This window comes from Staurois parvus, unplaced genomic scaffold (genome assembly GCF_062004578.1).
Source record: "Staurois parvus isolate SC_StPar_1 unplaced genomic scaffold, SC_StPar_1.0 ptg000209l, whole genome shotgun sequence".
NCBI lineage: Eukaryota > Metazoa > Chordata > Amphibia > Anura > Ranidae > Staurois > Staurois parvus.
In genome coordinates this window covers 5,504,178-5,525,041 of record NW_028318005.1, presented here as the reverse complement: position 1 = coordinate 5,525,041, position 20,864 = coordinate 5,504,178, and the positions used below count along the sequence as shown (strand labels likewise).

General features: G+C 45.9%; 1 protein-coding gene and 1 pseudogene across 1 annotated transcript in view; both read left to right on the top strand.

Moving 5' to 3' along the window:
• Positions 1-20,864, top strand: part of ATG7 (autophagy related 7) — a 398,197-nt gene that overhangs the window by 218,821 nt on the left and 158,512 nt on the right. The window lies entirely within an intron of this gene.
• LOC149461116 (U2 spliceosomal RNA) lies at positions 17,605-17,766 on the top strand (annotated as a pseudogene).

The window sequence follows — 20,864 nt, the reverse complement described above, 5'->3', positions numbered from 1 at the left end:
GTTGAGAAACATCCCAACGTTATCTCAACAGGGAACAATCCCCACAAAAGAAAAACCTGACCAATTCAATGTTTCGATCTCAATCCTTTAGCCCTGGTTCACACATATCTGTTTTGGATGCTTTTTGAAGGGCATTGATTCTCATGACATGAGAAATAAAATGTTTTCCAATGGAGGTCATTCACAAAGGTGAAGTCCAACTGAAGGTTCGTTTTGAAAAAGGGTGTGCAAGTTTGGGGCTGTGAGATACGATTTTGAGGTGCATAGAGTGTAATGAAAAGTGCAGGTGAAATGGTTATGTGTTCATATACACTATATGATCAAAAAATGTATGGACACCTGATAATCTCACATACTACAGTAAATGGCAAAAATTATGTGACACCCCATCCTAATTATTGAGTGCAGGTGTTTCCAATGGAGGTTCTTGTTAATGTTACAGCATACAAAGTAATATTAAACAACTGTGTGCTTCCAACCTTGTGGTGACAATTTTAGGACGTGACTGTGCCCAAAAGTCAGGTCCAAAATTATATCATATGATGAGCTTAGTGTGGAGGAACCTGAGTTGCCTTCCAAGAGCCTTGACCTCAACCCTATTGAAAATCTTTGGGATATACTCAAATGCATATTGCGTGCCAGACCTTCTCATTCAGCATCAATACTAGACCTCACAAGTGCTCTTTTTACTAAATGGGCCAAATTCCCACAGACACGTTTTCCAGTGGAACCTGTTATGGCCCCAAAGTGTTGTTCAGTTGTGTATCAATGCTTATAGTTTTAGAATGGCATATTTAACAAACTCGTATATTGTAGGTGTGATGGTCAGGTATCCACAAACTTTTGATTATATAATTCTGTATATAATGCAATTCCAATGTGTTTCTTTATAGTTCTACACTGTGTTACTGACCAGCTTTGGATAGAGATAGAGAAGGAGGAGGGGGAGAGATCCAAAACTGTAGTTGTACCAAAATCGCATGGAAAATCATTGTACCGCAGGAGATTAGCACCACAGCTGCTCACTGAATCAAACTACAAAACTAAATGAATTTGCACCACATACACTATATTGCCAAAAGTATTGGGACACCTCTCATCATTGGATTTAGGTGTTCCAATCACCTCCATGGCCACAGATGTATAAAATCAACTCAATAGCTAAAGACCTCTAAACTTCATGTGGCCTTCAGATTAGCACAACAGTGTGTAGAGAGCTTCATTGAATGGGTTGGCGTGGCCAAGCAGCTGCATCCAAGCTTTATATCACCAAGTGCAATGCAAAGTGTCGGATGCAGTAAAGCTTTGCCGCAACTGGACTCTAGAGCAGTGGAGACGTGTACTCTGGAGTGATGAATCATGCTTTTCTGTCTGTCAATTCAATGAATGTGTCTGGGTTTGGCTGTTGATAGAAGAACGGTACTTGCCTGACTGCATTGTGCCAAGTGTAAAGTATGGTAGAGGGGGGATTATGGTTTGGGGTTGTCTTTCAGGGGTTTTACTTGGCCCTTTAGTTCCAGTGAAGGTTTCAGCATACCAAGACATTTTCATGCTCCCAACTTTGTGGGAACAGTTTGGGGATGGCCCCTTCCTGATCCAACATGACTGCGCACCAGTGCATAAAGCAAGGTCCATAAAGACATGGATGAGCAAGTTTGGGGTGGAGGAACTTGACTGGCCTGCACAGAGTCCTGACCTCAACCTGACAGGACACCTTTGGGATGAATTAGAGCAGAGACTGCGAGCCAGACCTTCTCATTCGACATCAGTGCCTGACCTCACAAATGTGCTTCTGGAAGAATGGTCAAACATTTCCATAGACACACTCCTAAACCTTGTGGACAGCCCTCCTAGAAGAGTTCCCATAAGAATACTTTTGGCAATATAGTGTATGTCTGAACCTAGCCTTAGAGAATCTGTGGCTGGACTTGACAAAGACTGTGCATTCTCCTGTACCTGGTAGCTGTGATGGAGCAATTGACGGGGAAAGGAGCATGCAAAGGTCTGCTTTAAATTTCATCCCATCCTGGTTTCCTCTGAACTTGACTAAGTGAAAATGAAACTAATGTCATGTCACGACAGCTCAGGTATCTGCAGTATTACATTTCTGATTAGCATCAAATACCATAAAGCCTGTGTCCTCAAACTGTTTTTCTGGTCATTGACAATATACCGTCATAAAAGCTCCTGAAAAAACACACACAGGTTTGATGTGCATAGAATATTTCATAGAAAGTTATTGTTTTCTTTGTTGCCCTTGCCTTTGAGACTTACATTTGACACATATAGAAAAACACAGGTTTCTATACATTGTATGCATTGTATGAACATGCCCTTAAAGCATAACTATACCCAAGAAAACAATGCAATATGTTGCAGTCTACAGTCTTTGGCTATGTTAGCTGCATTGGTTTACCTTATTTCAAGCTAAGAACATTACATATATAGAAATTATTTCTTGATCTGGGTAGAAATGCCATGGTCTTGTCACTAAAGCCTGCCATACAGGGATCGAAATTTGGCCAGTTCAGCAGGGACTGGTCGAGATTCAATCCATGTATGGGCAGGCTGATTGTACCCAAGTTGATTCATTGGTTATGTTGGGTACAACCAGCCTGTTGTTTTTTTCCCCTACCGTCTTTCAGGCCAGCACTCTGAGAGACCTCGGCTCCTCCCCATCCGAGGAAACACCTCCACCTAAAATAAAAAAGCTCCACTCCCCTCTGACCTCAGTTCAGGTGTTTCCTCCGGTGGGGAGACACGAGGAGGCGCAAGACGGCAGACGATAGGGGAGCCGAGGGCCGGATAGCCGGCTGAGAGGCCCGACGCAGCCGGGAGTGAAGGCCGGAGTGTCCGGCTGCATATCCTCCCTGGGCAGGCTGCGAGCAGTGGGCGTGCATCCCGGGGGATGGGACAAGGCACGTACCTGCTCTTCGTCCCCCGACCCTCTCCGGCGAGGGGGGGCGTCGGGGTGGCTGTGGTGAGATCTGGGGAGGATCGGGGGAAGTTCCGCTCCTTCCCATGCTGGCGGTCTGAGGACTTTGCCGGGCCAGACGTCGGGAGACGGCCGTTTCCGGCGGAAGGGGCGGGGCTTCGCCCAGGGCTGCGACTTCCGCTTCCGGTCGCGGCCTTCACACCACGGCGGCGCAAATTTTAAAAACGGTGGTGCGGTGCACAGCGGCCTGGGGTACAGGCCAGCACCAGGCGACCACCCTCCGGTACGAGATGTCGGAGGCACCGGGGCCAGGAGATGCCAGCACCAGCCAGTCACAGGTAAGGTGCCTCACCCTACCTGTTGGCCCCTAGCAGATGGGAAAGGTGGGGCAGGGGGTCTGCGGTATTGCAGGCCTTTAGGCTCTGCCGGGAAGGAGCAGGGGGGGGTGATTGGTGTTGGACTTATCAGGCTTCCCTCCTCTCCCTTTCTTTTGTGTCTTTCAGGGCAAGGCCCGAGCTAAACTTAGGCACCAGGAGCCCAAGCGGCGATGCCCTTCCTGTAAGGAAGTTTTGAAAGAATCTTGGCGAAAGGTTCTTTGTGGCCCATGTATACAGGGGTTGGTGAGGGAGGAGAAGCCGGAACAGGGGGACCTAGCCAGGTCAGTGAAGGAGTTGGCTACCACCTTCGACTCCTTCAAGTCCCTCATGGAGAGGTTTGCCCTCCCACTACCTACACTCCCCCCCCCCCCAGGTAGCTTCTGTGAGTCGTCGGGAACCCCTTATGACTGGGGAGGAACCAGTGGGGGATTCCCAGTCTGAAGAGGAATCGGTGGGGGAGGGTCCCTCGGAGGAAGGTAGGGGCCCCTCTCGGTACAAATTGACCCTAGAGGAGGTAGATGAGCTCCTTGGGGCTATATACGAAACCCTGGACATTAAGGAGGAGGTTAAGGCCTTATCTCTCCACGACCAAATGTATCAGGGGTTGGAGGAGCACCAGCACAGAATATTTCCTGTGCATGACATTTTGGTGGACACTATTAAGAAGGAGTGGCAGGACCCGGAAAGGAAGCCGTTCTTTAAGGCGTTGAGAAGGAGGTTTCCGTTTTCGGAAGACCCGGAGGCGGTCTGGAACAAGAGCCCTAGGCTAGACGCGGCCTTTTCCCAAACGACCAGGAGAACTGACCTGGCGTTTGAGGACATGGGGGTCTTACCAGACTTGTTGGACAGAAGGGCGGAATCTCTCCTTAGGAAGGCCTGGGACTCGACCTTGTACAACCTGAAGCCGGCCATGGCTACGACAGTGGTAGCCAGAAACTTAGAGTACTGGCTTACACAATTACAGGCCCATATTGTGGCAGACTCTCCCAAGGAGAAAATCTTGGCCTCTTTTGAGACCCTTTTGCAAGGAGTTGGGTATATTGCGGACGCTTCCGCAGAGTCGGTGAGGTTGGGGGCAAGGTCTGCTGCCCTGACCAATTCAGCCAGAAGGGCGCTGTGGCTAAAAACATGTCAGGGGGACATCACTTCTAAAAGTAGGTTGTGCGGCATCCCCCTCACAGGAGACTGTCTGTTCGGCCCTGGGTTAGAGGAATTATTGGACCGGACGGTTGACAGGAAGAAGTCCTTCCCCCTCAAGAGGAAAATGAAGGAGGGGGGACACGGAAGGCCCGCCCGGCAAAAAGGCTGAGCCTGCGACCACCTGGTCAGGATAGGTCTGCTGGGCCGAGAGGTAGGGGAAGAGGGGGAGCGATTTTTTGCCCTCCTGAGCAACCCCAGAAGCCAAGGTGACTTGGTTCCTCCTGTGGGGGGAAGATTGGCGGCCTTCCTCCCACAGTGGGAAGCCGTGGTCGCCAGCCCCTTCATTTTGGATATCATCCGAAGGGGTTACCGGTTGGAGTTTCTAAGGCCGCCACCCGAGACATTTCTTCTGACGACCCGTCCAAAGGATCCGACGAAGGACGCGGCTCTGGTGGGCGCTTTGGAGGTTCTAGAGTCCCAGGGGGTCATCTCCAGGGTTCCGGTAGAGGAACGAGGGAAGGGGGTTTATTCCCATGTGTTTGTGGTTCAAAAGCCGTCTGGGGCATTCAGGCTGATTTTGAACCTGAAACCCCTGAACGAGTCAGTGCGTTACCGGAGGTTCCGCATGGACTCCATCTTTACAATCAGGTCCCTAATCCCACCGGGTGCATTCATGGCATCCATAGACTTGAAGGACGCCTACCTACACGTGCCCGTAACGGAGGCCTCTCAGAGGTTCCTCAGGTTGGCAGTGGGGGGGGGAGGAAGGAATTCGACATTGGCAGTTCGGGGCTCTTCCATTCGGCCTTTCCTCCTCGCCAAGAGTATTCACCAAGGTTCTGTCGGAGGCACTGATTTCTATTCGCTTAAGGGGGATTTCAGTGGTGGCCTATCTGGACGATTTGCTGCTCTTCGCAGATTCAGAGGCTCACTTACGGCAGGATCTGGTTATAGTCAGGGGCCATCTAGAAAGCTTGGGGTGGATTTTGAATCTAGAGAAGTCCTGTCTGGTGCCTTCTCAGAAAGTGGTTTACTTGGGCTACGCTCTAGATTCAGTAGACCAAAAGACCATCCTGACTTCTGAGAAAATCACCAAGTTGGAGGTAGGGGTCAGATTACTGCAGGGGAGCAGGTCGATATCGATAAGGCAGGCCATGTCGGTACTTGGATTACTGACGGCGTCCATTCCGGCAGTTCAGTGGGCAAGTCTGCATATGCGTCCCCTCCAGTTGTGGGTCCTGAGGGTTTGGGACAGGAGGAGTCGCTCCCTAGAACACCGGGTCCTGGTTCCCCCCAGTGTGAAGAGGTCTCTATGGTGGTGGAGGAGATCGTCCAGCATAACTCAGGGGCTGTTGTGGTGCTTTCCGGTATCCAAGGAGGTCACTACGGATGCCAGCTCCAGGGGCTGGGGAGCCCACCTGGGAGACTTAGTGACTCAGGGGGAATGGTCCTTAGTGCAGAAGGGCGAATCCTCGAATTGGAAGGAATTGAGGGCAGTGTGGGAGCCTCTGCACTCCTTCCAAGCGTGGGTCACGGGCCAGCACGTGCGTGTCCTAACGGACAATGCCACGGCAGTGGCTTATATAAACAGGCAGGGAGGGACAAGGAGCAAGGCCCTCGGAGCCTTAGCGGCGACCCTTTTGTCCTGGGCGGAGGTGAACTTGGCGTCCCTGTCTGCGATACACTTAAAAGGGGAGCTGAACCAGAAGGCAGACTTCCTGAGCAGGACTCGGCTCAGGGAGTCGGAGTGGGCCTTGAACCCCAATGTCTTTCACGAGATTGTGCGGAGGTGGGGATCCCCGGATGTGGATCTGTTTGCCTCGGGAAGGAACAACAAGGTCCCAAATTTCTTCTCTCTTTCCCGCAGGGACGGATCCAGAGCAGTGGACGCATTAGGTCAGAGGTGGGACTACCGGCTTTGTTACGCCTTCCCCCCGGTTCCTTTGCTCCCCCTGGTCCTGAGGAAATTCAGGACAGAGGGGACCTCGTTAATCCTGATAGCTCCCTTCTGGCCACGGCGGGCGTGGTTTGCGACCCTAAAAAGTTTAGCCTCTCGTCCACCCTGGGAGCTGCCACCGAGAGAGGATTTGTTAACACAGGGGCCGGTTCTTTGCCTCAGCGTGGGAAGATTAAGGTTAACGGCCTGGTTTCTGAGCAGCAGCTCCTCTTAGAGAAAGGGTTCTCGCCGAGGGTAGTGGCAACATTACTGGCCAGTAGGAAGGAGGAGACCCAGGCCATTTATGGTAGGGTCTGGGGTTGCTTTACAGCCTGGTGTGACCGGGCATCAGTGGCAACCCATAGTTTGGTTTCCGTGTTGGAATTCCTGCAGGCGGGGGCAGACAAAGGGTTGTCTGTCAGCACGCTCAAGGGCCAGGTCTCGGCCCTCAGTGTGTTCCTAGAAACACCCCTGGCCAGGGAGGCGTTGGTGAGTAGGTTTTTCAAAGCTCTGGTGAGGCAGAGGCCTCCGAGGTCCAGACCGTTTCCGGTGTGGGATTTGGCCAAGGTGCTCGGGGGGATGACTAGGGCTCCGTTCGAGCCCCTGGAGTCCTGCCCGATTAGTGAGCTCACCATTAAGACGGCTTTTCTGGTGGCGATTACCACGGCGAGGAGGGTATGTGAGCTGGAGGCCCTCTCGATCAGAACACCTTATCTCCGTATTTTTTCGGACAGGATTGTTTTCAGACCGGACCCGTCCTTCATTCCGAAGGTGGCTCGGAGTTTCCAGAGGGAACAGGACATTGTCCTTCCTTCGTTTTTTCCTGACACGGTGGGGGTAGATCAGGAAAGGTATCATTGTTTGGATGTAAGAAGGTGCGTTCTCCAGTATCTAGAGAAGTCTAGGGAGTTCAGATGCACCGAATCCCTTTTTGTTTTTTGTAAGGGGGCTAGAAGAGGCAAGAAGGCGTCTAGAAGGACGCTGGCCAGCTGGCTGCGGCTGGCGATTTCAGGAGCGTATCAGGCGGAGGGCCTGGAGGTCCCGGAGGGTATCAAAGCGCATTCCACCCGAGCGGTGGCAGCTACCCAGGCAGAGCTAGCAGGGGTTTCCCCAGGGCAGATCTGCAGAGCGGCAACATGGTCCAACTATGACACATTTGCCAAGCATTACAGACTGGACCTGGTCTCGGTGCAGGAGCAGGACTTTTTTCGTAAGGTCTTGCAAGCAGTTAGCCCGCCCGAGGGGTGAGTACTCACTTATCTTCTCAGAGTGCTGGCCTGAAAGACGGTAGGGGAAAAATCAAGTTACACTTACGGTAACGTCTTTTCCAGGAGTCTTTCAGGCCAGCACCGGTTTCCCACCCACTGTTGATATTTGTTATGTGAAGATGGCTTATTACGATTATGTTGTCTCGCATTGTGTCTCCCCAGGTGACCGGAGGATGCTTGGAGAACTGAGGTCAGAGGGGAGTGGAGCTTTTTTATTTTAGGTGGAGGTGTTTCCTCGGATGGGGAGGAGCCGAGGTCTCTCAGAGTGCTGGCCTGAAAGACTCCTGGAAAAGACGTTACCGTAAGTGTAACTTGATTTTTTTTTTTTGTTGTTTTTTTTGTACATTCGATTACTGCCTGCCTGCACTTTTCACCCCCCCAAAATTGAGTCATCTTTGAGCTGCACTGAACAATATTTTTTCTATTGTCTTTAAACTACCAATTGCCCTGCCTCACATGTTATGGAGATTAAGAGATACGGGCATGCTTTTAGTCCATATTAGGAGAGCAGGCTAGGGTGACAACCATAGCTTTCTTTGCAGATACAGTGGAAGGTGATATAGCCACTCGGGGACAGGAAGTGTGTTGTCTGCAAGATTACCAGGCCAAAATAAAGTCAAAGAAGCTTAAAGAAGAAAACTAATGTAGCCACCACACAAAGGATTAGTAATGTACAATGTATCTGCAATATATCACATTTTTGGGTTTGGATACATTTGAAAGAATTCCATGTATAGTAGGTTTTCCATAGTTACATTGGTCCCACCACTACTACAGTAATCTCCACTAGCTTCCAGGTTCGTGCCAAGTGGCTGCCCTGCTGCATTTTGAACACAGGAGGTCAGTCACTTAGCTCAGGCACCATTCAAAGTGAATGCAAAGTGTTCTCTGATTGGATAATGTGGAGAGCCAGGGCAAGGAGGTCATGCTCTCCACCTCATCCAATTATTAAGAAATTGCAAAGAATTCTCTGAATGGTGCCCATGCCCAGCAACTGACTTTCTGTGTTCAAATTGTAGTAGGGTAGCCTCGCAGCACGTGACTCGGAAGCAAGTGGAAATTACTAGAGTAGCGGTGTCTATTTCCACAGGTATGGTATATGCATAATGACATGTCTCAAAGCTAGACCAACAGCATTATATAAAATGCCATACCTGGAATTTATCTTTAAAATGGTAGTAAACCACAGCCGTTCAAAAAGAAAAAAAATTGCCCTGCAAGGCAATGGCATAATATGCTAATATGTATTGCATACTAGCACAATATGAAATACTGACCTTAGAACAAAGCCTTTCAGCGGTGCGCTGTTACCACAGGGCTTGCATCTTTGCCCAGTCTTCCTTCCGGGTTCTCTGGCTCAGGTCCTTTGAATGGCATGATGACGTCGCCCCCTCACATGCACACGGGAGTTACTGTTTACGTCACAGAGCACCGCATGTTTAGGAGATATTTACTGCACCTACAGGTAAGGCCTTAGTATAGGCTTACCGGTAGGTACAAGTTTTAAAGTGGACTTTACTACTACTTGAAGGACTCATCTCTCTATTGTGGAATAACACTTTGGTAGCTGTGATGCATTTGTTACAGTAAGCCCTGGTTCACACCGGTGTGACTTGTCATGCGATTTGACAGTTCAAATCCACACCCTATTTTGGCAATGGAACCATTCAAATTGGTGCGGCTCCTTTTTGGTGCCACACCGATTTTGAAAAAAAGTTTTCTACACTAAATCTTGCACTTTCAGTATCGATTGCATAGACATCTGTGCATGAAGTCGCACAGATGTCAGGCAAGTCGTATCTGAAATTACCCTGACCTGCGACTTTGAAATTGTGTAATTTCAAGTTACATAGGTACATAGTTAGTCTGGCTAAAAAAAGACACATGTTCATCTAGTTCAACCAATAAGAGTGAAGTTGCATAATTTCAAAAATTTCAAAGTTGGATTCGGTCTGAACCAGGACTAAATGTATTCAGTTACAAGTTTTACATTTTTAGTGCTCTTTTGAGCTGTCCTTCAAGTTTACAGTATGTCTGCAAAAAAAAAACCCATTTGGCAATTTTTTAATCTGATAAGAGATCACATTACAAGAACAAAGTACGATCATTCACAGGATCCAACTGTCTCACAGAAGCTTGGTCAGGCATAATGAACTAAATTTGTTGCTGTCTGCCTCTACAGAAAAGAGTCTCTGGATTATAGGTCAGAGGTATTCTAAAAATGCTGATGAAGCAAAGAGCACTATAGATTTGCCAAGTACAGTAACCCATAGTAATCATTCAAAAATGATTTCTCTGTGATGCAACTACAGTTTTTGGGCTATTGCATTTTGCTATATTAAATATGCCTGCCTATGGTGCGTCATGTTCGCTTGTGTGACTCGGGCACAAAAGCTTTCATTTAAAGTGTTCACACTTACAGAAAGGTAAACTTAACACTGTACACCCTCCCTTTGCCCCTGGTTACTGCTGTACTTACCTCCAACGATCCTGAGCTGTCAGGGCTCCCACAGTCGGTCCAGAGGTCTAGGGATCTAAAAAACCTGCTTATCTCCCTTTTCTCGGTGCAGTGTTTACAGGATGGACAAGATCAATTCTGATTGGACAGCCCTGTCACAGTAAATCAATCTGGTCCGCCACAGAAGAGCTGCACAGAGAAGAGAGAGAAGAGCAGGGATTTCATATTCCTGGACTGCTGGACTGCCTGCAGGAGCCCAGAAAACTCAGGATTGCCATCGTACATTTTTTCTGTAAAGATGAACGAACACTGTGCACCTTCCCCACCACCTCGGTCCCTACTGTACTTACCTCTGGCAGTCCTGCGTTTTCAGGGCTCCTGCAGGAAGTCTAGCAGTCCAGGAATGTGAAATTCCACCTCTTCTCTCTCTTCCCTGTGCAGCTCTTCTGTAATGGACCAGATTGATTCACTGTGACAGTGCTGTCCAATTAGAATTGATCTTGTCTGTCCGTTTTTGTAAAGATGAGTTAACCCTTTAAAGTGGTTGTAAACTCTGCCCAGTAAAGTGATTGGCCTCAGGGGATAAACAGAGATTAAAAATCCTCCTGTTTAAGTTGTACATGTTTATCTGCTGTCTGCTCATCTCTACATCCATAAAAAATGCTGAATTGTTAGTGATTGTATGGGAGTTCAGAAAAAAAGAGGGCACAGAGCTGAAGTTACGCTCTGTAGAGCTCAGTGAGGAGAGCTCTGAGAGCTGATTGGAGGGGAGAGACACACCCCCTTCCACATAACACAGAGGAACAGAGCTGAGGCTGTCAATCTGCTGGAGATCCCTCCCCCGTCACCATTTTTCTCTTGTTGTCTGGAAAACTTGTCAGAAATGACAAGCTGATAGAAGAGGAACGAAGCAGCAGACAGAATTGACACTTAGTGCTCTTAAAACGGTAGTAAACCGCAGGAAAAAAAAAAAGTCCCCTGCATGGTAATGTCATAATGTGCTAATATGCATCGCATACTAGAACATTATGTGGGACTTACCTTAAAATGAAGCCCTCCAATGGAGTGCTGTCATGGCTCCCCAAGGCTTTCGTCTTCACCCAGTCTTCCTTCTGGGTTCACGAGCTCCGGGCCATCTGACTGGCCGGGCCGCGATGACACCACTCTCACACATGTGCATGTGAGTCCTGAGCCACAGCACAGTACTTTGAAGAAATGGCACTGGTATGCCGTTCCTTCAGAGCACATACCCAGCTCTAAAAAAGAGAGAATATCCACTAAGCAGCGCATGTTTAGGAGATGTTCCTTTTACCTACAGGTAAGGTTTATTATAAGCTTACCTATAGATAAATGTTAAAATTAGTTTACTACCACTTTAATTGAAACACATACACACTATAGAGGGATATACATTGTTCATATTTAATGTCTGAGTATTACAGACACTTAAATTGTATTCCTCCATAACCGTAAAGAATTTAAACTAATTTTGCATCAAATGCTTTTGAAAACCAAGATATTACCTTGTAAGAGTAAATGTGGTAGCATCGCTGAGCTCTGTGTAGCCTGAGCAGAGCTGTCGGAGGGATCCAGTAGATTCACCCATTACAGGCTGCCTGCATAAAGCTGGCCCCCTATACAAGGAGAGAAAACAGCAGTGACCGGTCTTTTTTAAAGGATGCTCCTGTACAGAGGCACAGTCTCACTCTGTGTTGCCGAACAGATCAGGAAAAAAATATACATAGCACTCCAAGATTTACTGTAAGTCAACACACATGCATCTTGTGTTTAAACAATATTTGCTTATTCTGGAGCTCATCTTTAAAGTAGAACTATAGGCAAAAAAAAGTATTTTTTTTTTCATTTTGGATAGAGCAAGGGAGGGTTATAACCCCTGCCAGATTTTTTTTTTTCTCCATCTGTGTCCCATATCAGAGATTTTCCTTCACTTTGTCTCATAGCCAAACAGGAAGTGAACGAAAACACCTGCAAATTAAGAGAATTCCTTGGGGAGCCCCAGGTCACCAGAACTAGTGTCCTCTTTGGAACATTTCCCCTCTATTACTTTTCTGGAGATAACCCAAAATTTGGGAATTTCTTTTACTTTCACTTTAAATGCTAATGGTAAACAGGATAAATAGAGGAAGAATCTCCCTAACGGGGGGCACAGACAGCAATAAAATATGACAGGGGTTCTAATCCATCTCCACTCCACTAAAGTAAAAGGAGGAGTACAGCCAAAGCTCTTTTGGCTAGACTTCTGTGGATCACAGGAGTGCTGTTCGTTCTGCACTCCTGTGACTCGGTTTCAGCTGAAGCCCGCTGTCAGTTGCCATCACTCAGTCGGTCCAGGCTGGGGGAAAGATCCCGACTTTAAAGCTGGGATCCACCGCAGATTCTGGAGTGGCACCTGGCTCAGCCTCTCCGGGATCTGCTGAGAGCCTGAGCCAGCCGCTCCCTCCCCCTCAACAGCCCAGCACTCCAGGGAGCGCTGGGGGGGGGGGGGGCAGAGCAGGCAGCGGTGATTGACAGTCACCGCTCTCTACTCAGAGTGGCTGTAAGAACTCAGCGATCAGCAGTCATGTGATTGCTGCATTCTCACCCTTCGAGTTGGCGAGAGACCTACGTAAGTGATTTTGTAAAACAAAAAATGAATCCCATACTTCTTTTAATTATAATTTAATGTGATCGCCTTATGTACAAGGTTTATATTGTTTTACACAGTTTGCTCTTTCCCTGTACTTGGAAAAAAAAAATACAAACAAAATAAATAGTCTGCTTATGCCGTTCAGTCTAGACTCAGTGAGGCAAGGTAACGAGTCACTTTCCATGTAAACTTACTTGCAGATGCCTTAGATGTAATCTGGTTGTCAATATTTACTGGACTTAGTCATTCCACTGAATTTCCTAGCTCTTTTCTTAGAATATCATGTAGAAGGATTGAGACTGACTGTCCATAGTATTTGTTTGTCTTTTGTTGAAGACAAACTGTGTAATACTCAGTGCTACCTGTTTCCTTCTAAGAACTCCAAAGAGCAAAAAGGGACAATCTGACCAGTACAAAGGAAGGTGGGCAGCTGTTCTAGTGGCACATGAGCAAGTCTCTGTGGAACAGATGTGACGTGCTCAAAGCTAATAATGTTGTTATATGACAGGGAATGTGAAGAGCTTTGGAGTCTGTCTGCCACTGCCGTCATTGGATTGTACACCAGAGACAATGGAAATGGCTGTTGACTCAGCTGCAGAGTGCCTTGTGACTTTTTACATTAGTTCTCTAAAGGTTGGCTAGTCTGTTCCTAAAAATGTTGTAAAAACTGTTGTCCCCTCTTACACCCTACTTCGTGAGGCACTAACTACACTATATGGTCAAAAGTGTATGAACACCTGACCATCACACCTATTATATGGTCAAAAGTGTGTGAACATCCCTCCAAGATATTGAGTTTGGGGTAATATTAATGCTACAGAATACAAAGACATTTTAGACAATTGTGTACTTCCAACCTTGTGACATAGATTTGGGGAAGGCCCTTTTCTGACTGTGCACCTGTGCACAAAGATGGGTCCAAATATATGGTTACCTGACCTAAACCATATTGAACACCTTTGGGATAAATTGGATCACTGTTTGCAAGACATGTCTTCTTGTCCATCAGTACCTGAACTCAGAAATGTTTTTGTTGACTTCCCAAAAGGGTGGAGGCTGTTAAAACTGAAAATAATGGACTTTAAAATGATTCTGAAGGCTTACTTTAAAAAAAAGGAGCCTGTATCCTCCTCTTCTCAGGTCCCCCGCCAGTGCTTCTGGCCCCTCCCTCCTATCGGGTGCCCCCACAGCAAGCAGCTTGCTATGGGGGCACCCGAGCATGCACACTCCCCAGTTGCGGCTCCGTGTGTCCATTCACACACAGAGCCGTGGCTTGGCCCCACCCCCTCTATCTTATTGGCTCACTAGTTGTGATTGACAGCAGTGGGAGCCAATGGCTGCTGCTGTCTCAACCAATGAGGAGAGGGAGTCCTGGGATAACCGAGACTCCAGTGCACAGCATTGGATCGAGAGGGGGCTTACGTGAGTATTAGGGGGGCTGAGGGGGATATGCACACAGAATTTTTTTTTACCTTCATGCATAGAATGCATGAAGGTGAAAAAAAACTTTGAGCCTTTACAATCACTTTAATTACATATTGTGACAGAACGAGACCCTGTCACTGTGAGAAGATAGGAAAATGTGACACAGGATTCGCATTTAGGGTGAATGCGACGTTCCAGACTAATGTTTCTGGGCAGAGAAAGTAGCAGATTTTGCTTTTTCTGGATTCTGCAGCCCTGGACCGGAACATTCAATTCTGTGTCTGGGTTGTGCGAGACACCGATTTTTTTTTTTTTTTTTCGATGTTTTGAATCTGCAAAAATTCTACTAATTGTAGCTAGCCTGTATATTTTTCTGTTTGTATTTAAATGCAATTCAAATGCATTTAAAGGAAACCTGTAGTCACAATGTACACTTTCATTTTATAACAGTAGCATTGTCATAACAATACAAACAATACTTTATTTTTGACAGTCCAAACAAAAGCTTACTTGAAAAATCTAATTTCATGTTGTGTTGGCTGCCTATCTCTTTCCACAACTTCCTGGATTCCCTACATGCTTTGCAGCTTCTCCTGATTAGACTGGTGGTGATGACCATTATGGTGATTTCAGCAGTCTGGCAGAGGGGGACATGTTGGGCATTCCATTGGGATCTGTATTTTAAAAGTCAATGATCAATTCCATGTATGGATATCTTTACATAGCTACATTGCTTGGAACAAAGTATCTAAGCATACCCCATACTCGTATCCCATTGAAAGCTGTAAATCACTATATGCTGCTATTAAGGTGTTCTTCACTTGCTTCTGGGTCCTGTGTTAAGCAGCTGCCCTGCTGCATTGTCCACACAGGAAGTCACCCGCTCTGCATGGGTGCCTTACAGAGAATGCTTTGCATCTTCTCAATGGATGCCAGAATCTCTACCTCGTCCAGTCAGAGAATATTTTGCATTCATTGAGAAAATGCAAAGCATTCTTTGAATGTCGCCCTTGCCATGTCAGTGACTTCCAATGCTCACTAAGCAGCAAAGTAGCCTATCGGTATGTTACCCAGAAGCTAGTGGAGATCTTTGTAATAACGATGCCTTCTACAGTGATTAACCACTTCCATGGAGATTGGTCAGGTATGATATATGCAAAGTAAAGGTACACGTCCCCTTCGCATTTCCCAGTGTATGCCAGATTCATTGAGGACGGACATTAATGCTGCTGCTTTCCATCCTTTCATGACGGGTCCAGTTTTCGGTGGATGACAGCTATAGCCGGTCTGTAGACTGGACTCATTATTCTCACACACATACTATCATTCCCCTCTACATCCAAGCAGCACTTCTCTTACTTGAATGTAAGTTTTAGATATTTTTTTAACCACACCCGACCACCCTATAGCAGATATTATGCTATAGGGCGGCAGGGGTGCACAAAATCAAATGTATAGTGTTTCCAGGTAAGCATCGCGCGCGAGCCCTACCCGCGCCGACATTCGCAGCCGCGGCTGTCAATCATCGGGTCCCGGCCGGTGATTCCCTGCCAGCGCCTGGAGATTACCTAGGATCTCCGACAAGGAGGAGGGCTGCTTATTTTACAAACAGTTCCCTGTCGGTTCAGACACATTGCTCTGGATGGCTGCCACAGCCATCCAAAGCAGTGTGCTTACAGTGAAGCACCAACACACCACCCCCCCAGTAAAACACTCCCAGGACAGAATTAACCCTTTGATCACCCCTCATGTTAATCTTTTCCTGCCCAGTGCCATTAGTAAAGTGTCAGTGCTTTTTTTTAGCACTGATCACTGTATTGGTGTCACTGGGGATGTCAGTGACACCAAATCAGTTCCCCCCGTGTCAGAATGCCGCCGCAGTCCCGCTATAAGTCGCTCATCGCCGCCATTACTAGTTTAAAAAAATAAAAAAATTCCAGTATATATACCGCCGTTTGTAAACACTATAACTTCACGTAAAGCAATTAATTTACACGTATTGGGATTTTGGTTTTAGCAAAGGCATGTAGCAGAATACGTTATGGCGTACATTTCTGCCGAAATTTGATTTTTTAAAGAAAATTTTACTGGACAAGTAAAAAATATTGTTTTTTTCTCAAAATTGTCGTTCTATTTTTTTTTTTTAATAGCGCAAAAAATGAAAACAGCACAGGCGATCAAATACCACTGAAAGAAAGCTCGATTCGTGGGCAAAAAAGAGTGTAAATTTTATTTGGGTGCAGCATTGCATGACCATGCAATTATCAAAGTAACGCAGCGCAAAAGATGGCCTGGTCAGGAAGGGGGGTAAATTCTCAGAAGGGCAAGTGGTTAAAAAACACACATTGTTTTTACTAATTCCTGTGCTTTGGCTACCTTGTTGTCTTCTATATGCAGTTGCATTGGTCCAGGCTAGGCCGATATAACAGTGTAATAATATCCATACCTGAAATCTATCTTTAAGAGCCCCTCATCGAAAGGTTTAAGTATCAGTTTTGACTGAGGTATACCTTTTGGGTTGTGTACTACAGAGAAGTTCCACTGCATAAGGTGAAGCTTTCCTATCCTGATGGCTGCAGGCACCAAATTAGGTATTCTAAGAGTACTAGGTCATGGGCAAACAGTAGATTTTATGCAATTGTCTCGCCTAGTTCACTCAGCTATTACCATGAAGAAGCCAAACAAAAAAAAAAGTTTTGGGCACTTTGCTCTTTGCATACAATTACATGCTAAATTTTGTAGATTGATGGCCTGCATATTGAGCTGCTTGCCCTCCACAATGCATTCTAAATGTAAACATAACCCCATCCTGAGCCTTTATATTTGGTAATGTATGGCAGAGGGACTGTGTGTTTGTAAGTTTGTCTTTTCATTTATTTGTTGTTTTCCTTCTATTTGTTTTTTAATGTGTAAGCTTTAACAGTATGATTGCTCACATACGGGTTAGACAGGAAATAAACATCCCTGTCGGCCTTCATCAAGATGAAAGGAATTTTAAGTGGCATGTATCGTCTGTTAATTCAGTCAGTGAAGATGGTTATAAACAAGTGGACAAGCTTAAGTGTTTTCATATTTTATTAATATACAGAAATAAAGACATTGGTTACCAATTATTCTTTAGAAGTTACTCAAACCCTAACATTATTTTTTTTTGTATAATTATAGACTTGAAGCATGGTAAGAACTGTCCGTTGGCATTGTACTATGTATTATAATATTATAAGATGGTAATGACAAACTCAGAATGTAGGCCTGTTTGTTTTTGCCCTTGAGTGGGAATAAATGAACCAAGTTTCCTCTATTTTATTCTGGCCATCCTCACCATGATCTGTACAAGTGTTAGTCATGAGTCTTGTTCTAGAAGCCCTTGAAGGTCAAAAGAAATGGTAACATTCTATCCAGCAAATAAATCCACAGTATTTATACTCGGCCTTTTGGCTAAGATCAAGTGTAGTATCTGTTCTTATCAGTGTCCAGTAGGGGTGCTCCACGGTCATTCTAACCTTGTGGGTCTGACCATTTGTATAGTACCCCTGCTGGTATGATAGGGGTCCTGATGGCTATTACGGGGGGAACAGAAACCGTGGTGCCCACGAGTAGAAGCTGGGGCCCGGGAGTAATTCCCCTTTGAAACGTCAGAGGGACCCAGTACCTCCTGATTTGGACGGATCTACCTTGTCTGGCCAGGGGTCGGGAAGGCAGAAAGTCCGCAAACCAGTGCCCCCTGAGTAGTCGCCTCAGGGGTGCCACTAGTAGCACCTGGGTGTGGGACCCCACTGTGTGAAGATGGCACATGGTCACTGTGTTTCCACTTTTCCTGCACAGCGCCCTTAGGACCAGGCCTTTTGGCTAGGACCAGGGCAATTTTTGCTACAGGCCTCAGGGCCTGGTCTGTGCACTATTTGGCACGACCACTTTTTTATTTTTTATTTATTTAATTTATTGCACCTCCCACGTTTGTCACTTTTTCTTTACTTATGTGTGTGTTTTTCTCACAGGATGGAGGGTGTGGGTCCTCGGGCCTGCCCTGAAGTCTAGGGGGAGGATGTGTGGCCTTTTGGTTCCTTCCTGCCCTGTCCCTGGGGGGTTTTTTCTTCGGGAGAGCCCCCTCACCAAGTACTGGGTGTCTGGCTTCGGCTGGACACAAGGAACGGTGGTTCCTTGGAACATTTGGTCCTCCTGGCCTTTTGGCCAGGAGGACCAAATGGGAACCTTGTCCCTGTCAGGAGCTTCGTGTCCTGGGGGATCAGGGTAGTGGTCCATCCCCTTCGGGGGAAGGACAAAGCACACCCCTAAGTGCACTTTTTCGTGTGGTGTTTTGCACTTGCACATTTTTTGTGAACACTTATGGGTGTTTTCGTTATCTGCACGTTTGCAGACTTTAAAAAAAAAAAATAATAAATTTATACCTACTTGTGTAACTTGTACATGCCTTGGTGAAGGGGTCCTGCCTGGCCCTCTGCACGCTACAAGCTTTCTGAACCTTTTCAATATGGAGGAACCCTTCAAATAACTTTCTAGTCTCAGGGAACCCCTGCTTAAAGTTACTACAGTGCCTTGAAAAAGTAGTCATACCCCTTGAAATTTTCCACATTTTGTCATGTTACAACCAAAACCCTAAATGTATTTTATTGGGATTTTATGTGATAGACCAACACAAAGTTGTGAAGGGGAACGAAAATGATAAATGGTTTTCAAATTTTTTTACAAACAAATATCTGAAAAGCGTGGCATGCATTTGTATTCAGCCCCCCTGAGTCAATACTTTCTAGAATCACCTTTCTCTACAATTACAGCTGCAAGTCTTTTTGGGGATGTCTCTATCAGCTTTGCATATATAGGGAGTGAAATGTTTGCCCATTCTTCTTTGTAAAATAGTTCAAGCTCTGTCAGATTGGATGGAGAGCATCTGTGAACAGCAATTTTCAAGTCTTGCCACATATTCTCAATTGGATTTAGGTCCGGACATTGGGCCATTCTAATATATGACAATGTTTTGCTCTAAACCATGCCATTGTAGCTCTGGCTGTATGTTTAGGGTCGTTGTCCTGCTGGAAGGTGAACCTCTGCCCCAGTCTCAAGTCTTTTGCAGACTCTAACAGGTTTTTTCTAAGATTGCCCTGTATTTGGCTCCACTCATTTCCCATCAACTCTGACTAGCTTTCCTGTCCCTGCTGAAGAAAAGCATCCCAGAACATAATGCTGTCATCACCATGTTTCACGGTGGGGATGGTGTATTCAGCGTGATATGCAGTGTTAGTTTTCCAACACACATAGCGTTTTTCTCTCAGGCCAAAAAGTTCAACTTTGGTCTCATCTGACCAGAGCACCTTCTTTCACATGTTTGCTGTGTCCCACACATGGCTTCTCACAAACTGGAAATGGGACTTCTCATGGCTTTCTTTCAACACTGGCTTTTTTCTTGCCACTCTTCAATAAAGGCCAGATTTGTGGAGTGCATGACTAATAGTTTTCCTGTGGACAGATTCTCCCACCTGAGCTGTGGATCTCTGCAGCTCCTCCAGAGTTACAATGGGCCGCTTGGCTGCTTCTCTGATTATTCTTGCCCAACCTGTCAGTTTAGGTGGACGGCCATGTCTTGATAGGTTTGTAGTTGTGCCATGCTTTTTCTATTTTCGGATAATGGATTGAACAGTGCTCCATAAGATGTTCAAAGCTTGGGATATTTTTTTATGACCTAACCCTTCTTTAAACTTCTCTACAACTTTATCTCTGACCTGTCTGCTCTGTTCCTTGGCCTTCATGATGCTGTTTGTTCACTAATGTTCTCTAACAAACCTCTGAGAGCTTCACAGAACAGAACAGCTGTATTTTATACTGAGATTAAATAACACACAGGTGGACTCTATTTACTAATTAAGTGACTTCTGAAGACAATTGGTTCCACTAGATTTTAGTTAGGGGTATCACAGTAAACGGGGCTGAATACAAATGCATGACACACTTCAGATATGTATTTGTAAAAAATTTTGAAAACCATTTATCATTTTCCTTCCACTTCACAATTATGCACCACTTTGTGGCATACTTTTTCAAGGCACTGTATATTTACAACTTATAATACAGTACATTAGTGTTATGGTTATTGGGAAGAATGCCCCTTGCACTTGTGATCATTGGGAAGAATTACCCCCTTACAGATAACTAAAAAGATATGTTGTGTCACTGGGAGCTTATCAGAGAGGCAGAAATTATTCATTGCTTAAGGAACCCCTAGCAACCTCTTGAGGAACCCTGGTTGTGAAACCCTGGCATACTATATTGAATTATCATAACACAATAAGGCAACTTTCTTAAACCTTACTCTGGTGTGCTGACAACATATCTCATGGACACAGGTAACTCAGTTACCTTCATTCAGTCACCATATCTGTCAAGGCAGATGTTGATTGTCCAAGAGCATGATGAAAGATATGATGGTTTGTGAAAACACCCTGTTTTCAGAATCTTAATTAACATTGATTTTAGACCAAGTTCAAATACAAGAAACAAAAAGATATTTCATGAACCAACATTGGTGTAATGTAAAACCAAAACAATTTAAGGGCCAGCCAGCCCAGAACTTGTATTTTAATATCAGATGGAGCCTGATGACACTTCTTCTATGAGTTGTATACTCCACCTACCCATTTTTGTAAGTTCTGGTATCTCCATTTT